Source organism: Ochotona curzoniae, unplaced genomic scaffold, assembly GCF_017591425.1.
Source record: "Ochotona curzoniae isolate NIBS_2020 unplaced genomic scaffold, NIBS_Ocur_1.0 contig_4501, whole genome shotgun sequence".
NCBI lineage: Eukaryota > Metazoa > Chordata > Mammalia > Lagomorpha > Ochotonidae > Ochotona > Ochotona curzoniae.
This window is the reverse complement of record NW_024466307.1, coordinates 10,531,096-10,537,356: the sequence shown is the minus strand read 5'-3', so window position 1 is coordinate 10,537,356 and position 6,261 is coordinate 10,531,096.

The following is a 6,261-nucleotide window of genomic DNA, read 5'->3' as shown; positions in this document are numbered from 1 at the left end:
CTAATTCCCTTCACTCCACACAGAAACAACCAACTTACATCATTTTTGTTAAGCAGTTGCATGGAGTCCAGACATTGGAATGTTCTATAAAGGTAAGAAAAGGACCTATCCAATATATATTTAAGCTGTTGATGCCAGCATAAGGGAACATGAAGTGCTAGTAGAGAATACAGACTTTCATTGCTTGTGTTGGTGGGGATTTTCAAGTCAGTTTTAAATTAGGCCATAAGCGCCTGTCAGAATTAGAGGAGGAGGATTCTCCAGGGGCCTCTGCTATATTTGAGAAATATCCCTTTGAGCACAGTGTGTCATATCACCAGAAAGGAAAGTGTCCTTGAAGATTATAAGCAACAATTTCTAGCTTGTCTCCAACATGGCTAGAATGAGATGGAGCCATAGTATTTGACTCCCCCTGACTATTAACAAGGGACCAATTACTATATTCACGGCCAACTTAATGGGATCCTGAGTAACATCATTAAGGGCACAGTAGGCAATAAATGATTATAAAGAAGCCTTGTGGAGTTCCCCAGGGACTTACACCTGGTCTACCTCCCTTATCTAATGCCATCTGTGGATGTACAGATGACCTGGAAATGGAAAGTATGCAATTAATAAGTTCTAATTGAAAGAAATCTAAGTTAAGACTATGTACACTGTTCATTGCATGTGATAATTTTCACTCAGGGATTCTCAACTGGTTCTTGTTAATCTCTGAAACTCTGACACTCAACCATCATTTAAGTTTCATTAGCACCTGCACTAAATGAAAGAGCATTTTTCAAATTCAACTGAACGGCAATGATTTTTATTAAGAGAGTCTTGCAACCTTGTGAGGAATGATTCAGGATGCCAAATAGTAATGTTAAAATGCAGATTCTTGGTCACTCTTCTGATCTGCTAAATCAAAATCTCCCAGGGCTGGAGCCCAGGGACCTACATTTTAACAAGCTCCCTAGGTAATTCTTATGTACTTAAGTTAGAGACCTTCTGCCCTAGAGTATCATCAATCCAAAACTGAAACTCCCCTTGTTACTACTGTAGGTTATGAAATGCTGACCTTCTAGCATATTTTGTTCATTGGCTATAGGAAACCAGGGCTTCTTAGTATTGGAAACAGTCCTGGCACAATTTGACTTTCCCATATTTGAGGGTGTGGTTTTCTAGGTAGCAAAGATTTTTTTCTAGACATCTGTAGGTGGAAGCTTAGTAGATGGTATCATTGGAGAAATCCAGCCCATCGCATACAAGGATTCTGGAAATAGGTTCCCCTTCTACCCATGTCATAATTGGTCATAACTGGTCATAACTTATTCACAGTCATTCTCTCTCATTGACCAAGGGAAGTGCAATATTAAGTTAACATAACCCCAAAGCAGAGACACCCTTTCCTTTATAAACGTTTTAAATGTCTTATTGTTTAAATTGTTCCATTCCATATTTTGTTTTCAGATAATATTGATAAGCCTGTCAGAGCTAAGGAAAATGACAAAAACAGGTTGAAACTGGTGTCAGCAGCTTCCAAGACAATTCTTTCAGCAAAACCAAAGGTAAGCAAGTCATATCTTAAGCAGGGAAATGTTTGCTTTTAGGAGACTATCAAAAACCAAAAAGTCTGCAAAAGAGTTTTAAAAAATTAGTAATGCAAGAATTTTTTGTAACAAAAGTTGCCATACTTGTTTGTTTTTCAAGAAGAAATAATAACGAGTATAAACAATTGATAAAAATAACATTTATCCAACCACTGAGTTCACACAGAGACTGGAAAAGTGGATTATACCTGTTAGAAAAATAAGAACCTCAATTGCTGAAGCACTAGAAATCAAACTGCTTTCACCAAGAAAATCCTCCCAATCACACACCATTCAGCCCTGCTCAATTAGCGTCACTGCTCAAAAGGCAGAAATCTGAAATGGGGTGAATCATAACAGCTGCTTCCCACCAACTGCCACTGCACCAGCCAGGAAGCTGGTGATCAGCGGGAGACAAGCTGTCAGCCCTATCCAGACAGCGCAGGAAAAGCAGTAGGGTCTGGAAGGTGTGGCGGCTCCCAGGAAAGCTTCTGAAATAGGGTTTCTGCAGATGGCGACTCAGTAGATGGTCCTTCTGCACATGCTTGTGTTCTGATTATGATACTAAGACAGCACATGTTCACTGCTGTCATGCAAGGCATCATTTTCAACCCAGGAAACAGCCAACAGGCATAACTATAATTTGTTCTGAGGCGGCAATCGATACATAAGCCGAATGAAAACTGAAGACATTAAAATTATTGAGAAACAATCCACTTGCTTCAATAAGAAGAATGAAAAAGAGAAATTAACTGGTGCTTCCAAGAATATTTTTAGAGCAGAGATATTCATAAGCTAATTCTACAATAACACTATGAGAATCAGGACAGTCAGTTTTTGGCAAAAGGATATTGCTTGGATCAATAAAGTCCAAAAATAGCCATACACACACACACACACATACACACAAAACAACAGTCAATTGATTTCTGACATAGGTACAAAGGCAATTCTATAAATGGTTGTCTTTTTACCAAAGGTGAAAATCCAAAAACACTACAAAGTGAACCTATACCCATATCTCACATTTCATACGAAAATGAACTCAAAAGGAGTCACAGACTTAAGTATAAATAGAAAATTGTAAAACACAGGAAAACATTGAAAATTCTTTGTGACCTTGAATCAAGCAAAAAGTGATTTGCTATACTACTAAGAAGCATTATCCATACTAGGGGAAACATTGATAAATTGGACTTCATTAAAAAATTAAAAACACTCTTTTTTCTTTTTCTAATGTAAAAGACACTAAGATAATGAAAAAACAAGTCACAGGGCAAAAAATGTTTGCAAATTACACATATCTGATAAAGAACATATATCTGAATTGTATAAAGAATTAGCAAACCTTAACAATGACCAAAAAACAGCCCATTTTTTTAAGGACTTGAAGAGATATCAACAAAAAAAGGCACACAGATGGCAAGTAACCATATAAAAAAATATTCCACATGGACAGGCATTTGAAGCCATGATATTGAAACATACACATCCCATGTCAGAGTCCAGCTACAGCTCCTGACTTCAGCTTCCTGTGAATGTGGAACCTGAACAGCACCGATGATGGCTAAAGTCATTGGGTTCCCACCACCCAAGTAAAAAACCTAGACAGAGTTCCAGCGCTGGCTCAAGCCCAGGCCCTACCCATTAGGAGTGTCCCAGTGGAGTAGAGTGCTTTTGCATTCACTCTCTCTCCCCTTCCTCCCTGTGTTTGTGGGTGTGCCTGTGTAATAAGCAGAAAATAGAAAATATGCTCTATATCAATAGTCATTAGAGAAGTGCAAATTAAAACAATAATATACGACCATGATTGGAAGAAAAATTGAGACCAGTCACATACATTTAGTAAAGTTCAACTGAGCAAGCAAAGTAAGTTCTAGAACTGGACAGTATCTAGATTAAAGATAGCTCGGAATATCCTACCAACCACAGGGAAGCTTTATATTTATAGCCAGAGAAAAGGAAGTCATATGACTTGTGATTGGCTTAAGCTCAACTGCTATGACTGGCTAATAATCAGTTGCTTGGTTACGAAGCTATGTTCTTAAGTTAGGTTACAATTGGTTTGCACATCAAGCTAAGGTACACACACTTCAAGGTTATCATCAAACATGGAGAAGGATTTAGCTTATTTCAAGTTTAACACTGTGTGCCTTCTAGAATGATTTACTTTTTATGACAAAACAGTTTTTTTTAAAGCCAGTCATTTTATTTATTTATTTTCATTTCTTGGAAAGGTAGAGAGAAACCTTCCAACTGATAGTTCACTCTCTGGAAATATTTACTCTACAACAGCCAGAGTCAGGCCACGCCAAAGCCAGGAGCACTGAACTCCATCTAGATTTTCACATTGGGTACAGGAACCCAAATGCTGCCTCCCCAGGTATGCTTTAGCAGGAAGTTCAACCGGAAGTAGAGGTAGGATTTGAAACCAGGACTCTGATACAGGATATGAGAGTTCCAAGCAGCAACTAAACCTCTGCATTAGAACGCCTGTCCACATGTCTGGTAGCCCTCGGATCTGACGGCCAGCAGATCAAGAACTGTTGTGGTAGCACGTCGGGCACCATTTTGCGCACTGTGGCAATAGCTTTGGGACTACAGGGGACAACAGAGAACTGTGCATGTGCTGAGCTTGCGAGAGCTTGCTGAGGTCCCGCAGGAAAATAATACCGACTGTGACATTGTACCAATCAAAATAGGTCCATGTGGCACCCAGACCTAACGTCCAACAGATTCCAACAAGATCAGCGCCACCAACAACCTTACTAGATAGGACACCTGGTGTCTCTAATCCTGGAACCCACTCCAACGGGAAGAGGGAGAAAGGTTGCAGAGACAACAGTGCAGCCTCAGCACGGTAGACTGGATTAGTAGACTGGATTAAAAAACAAAACCCATCTGTTTATTGTCTGGAGGAGACACACTCCAACAAAGATCAGCGGGAAACTATCACATGAGTTGTGTTGTTTTCTGTTGGTTTTATCTCTTTAAAACACTTTCTTCTGATTAAATCATTCAATGACTCGTAGATCATACAGTGGCATCATTTTCTTCAAGAAAGTTCTTGATTTTCACTTAAGAGGGAGAAAATGGACTGTTACAGCAAACCTCATTGTTTCACTTACACATTGTTCTAGAAAGGCTAATATGAGAAAAAAACAAAACAATACCAAAAAATAGCAAGTGTACAATGACATTTGAATGCAAAACCCATAGTGATTTGACCACTTCTGAAAACAGTTGGGCAGTTTATACTGAAGTTAAATATATACTTACTACACAGAGTAATCCCATTCTGCAGTATGTTCATATAAAAAGCATTTGTGGATACTATTATGTAGCTTTACTCAAAATCACCAAAACTGGACATGATGTAAGTGCCCTTCAACTGGTTAACCTATGAAGCATCCAAAACTGGGACACTGTCAACATAGCAGCAGTACAGGCACACACCCCACATGGGCATAAACAGGATGCAGCATGCTAAGCGAAAGGAACCTAAGACTAGATAGTGTGAAATTCAATGTCTATGACATTCTGAAAAAGACAAAGTTACAGTAATAATGAGTTAAGAGTACATGGAGGAGGTTTTGACTACAAAGGAGCAATGTATATATTTTTTAAAGATTTATTTATTTATTTATTGTTTGAAAATAAGAGTTACAGGTAGAGAGAGACAGAGAATGATTTTTCATCCACCAGTTTACTCTTCAAATGACCACAACAGCTAGGGCTGAGGCAAGTCAAAACCAGGAGCCAGAAGCTTTATCCAGGTCTCCCACACTGTGGCAGAGGCTCTAGCCCTTGGGCTACCTCCTACTGGTTTTACCAGGCCTTTAGCAGGGAGCTGGATGAGAAGTGCAGCAGTCAAGGACAGGACCTGGAATACCAATGTCAGAGGGAACAGCTTAAATCATGGTGCCACAATACTAGCCTCAGGTACAGTCTATTTTCAAGACTTTTAGAGGCATAAGAGAACTATTGTGTTTATCAAACATATAAAACTATACACCAAATAACTGTAAGTGGTATATAGATTAAAAAAAAACTTTAGTCTTTAATATGTGCCACTCATTAAATACAGTAAATTTTCTGAGAGATAATTGCAAACCTAAAACTGTCTTCAAATTTTCTATTGTTAAAGCAAGTTTCTAATGTCATGCTTCCATTTTGGGAAATATTTAAAAATAATATCCCACGGATCCATTTAAACCTATATGCTCAGAATGACTGTGTAAAAAATAGTTTTAAAACCACAAGATATAAATATTTCTTAAAAATATATTTAGGAACTTACAGTTGAGACAAAGATTCTGACCAAGTTAAAATCCATTTAGAATAGACTTTGTCTTCTGAATAAAATATCAAAATTTTCAACATTTGACAAAGCTAAATCATGCTGCTTGGCTTGGCTTTCTACACTAACTGAAGTTTCATACAATCTGCTGACTCCAGTCTCAGCATTTTCACTAAGTCACAGTCATCACAGCTCATTAGCATTCTAGACAGTTACTGGTTTTAAAAAATGTGGATATCCCTGTTAGAGTCTTCTACTTCTTTCTAAAGATAAATAAATGATACCTTACTCTGTATATTTTTTTTATGTTGGCCCAGTTAAGAAATACTCAAGAGAAATGTCATAATTCAAATACAAGGAACTCTTAAGTCACTCAATCTTTCAGGTGCA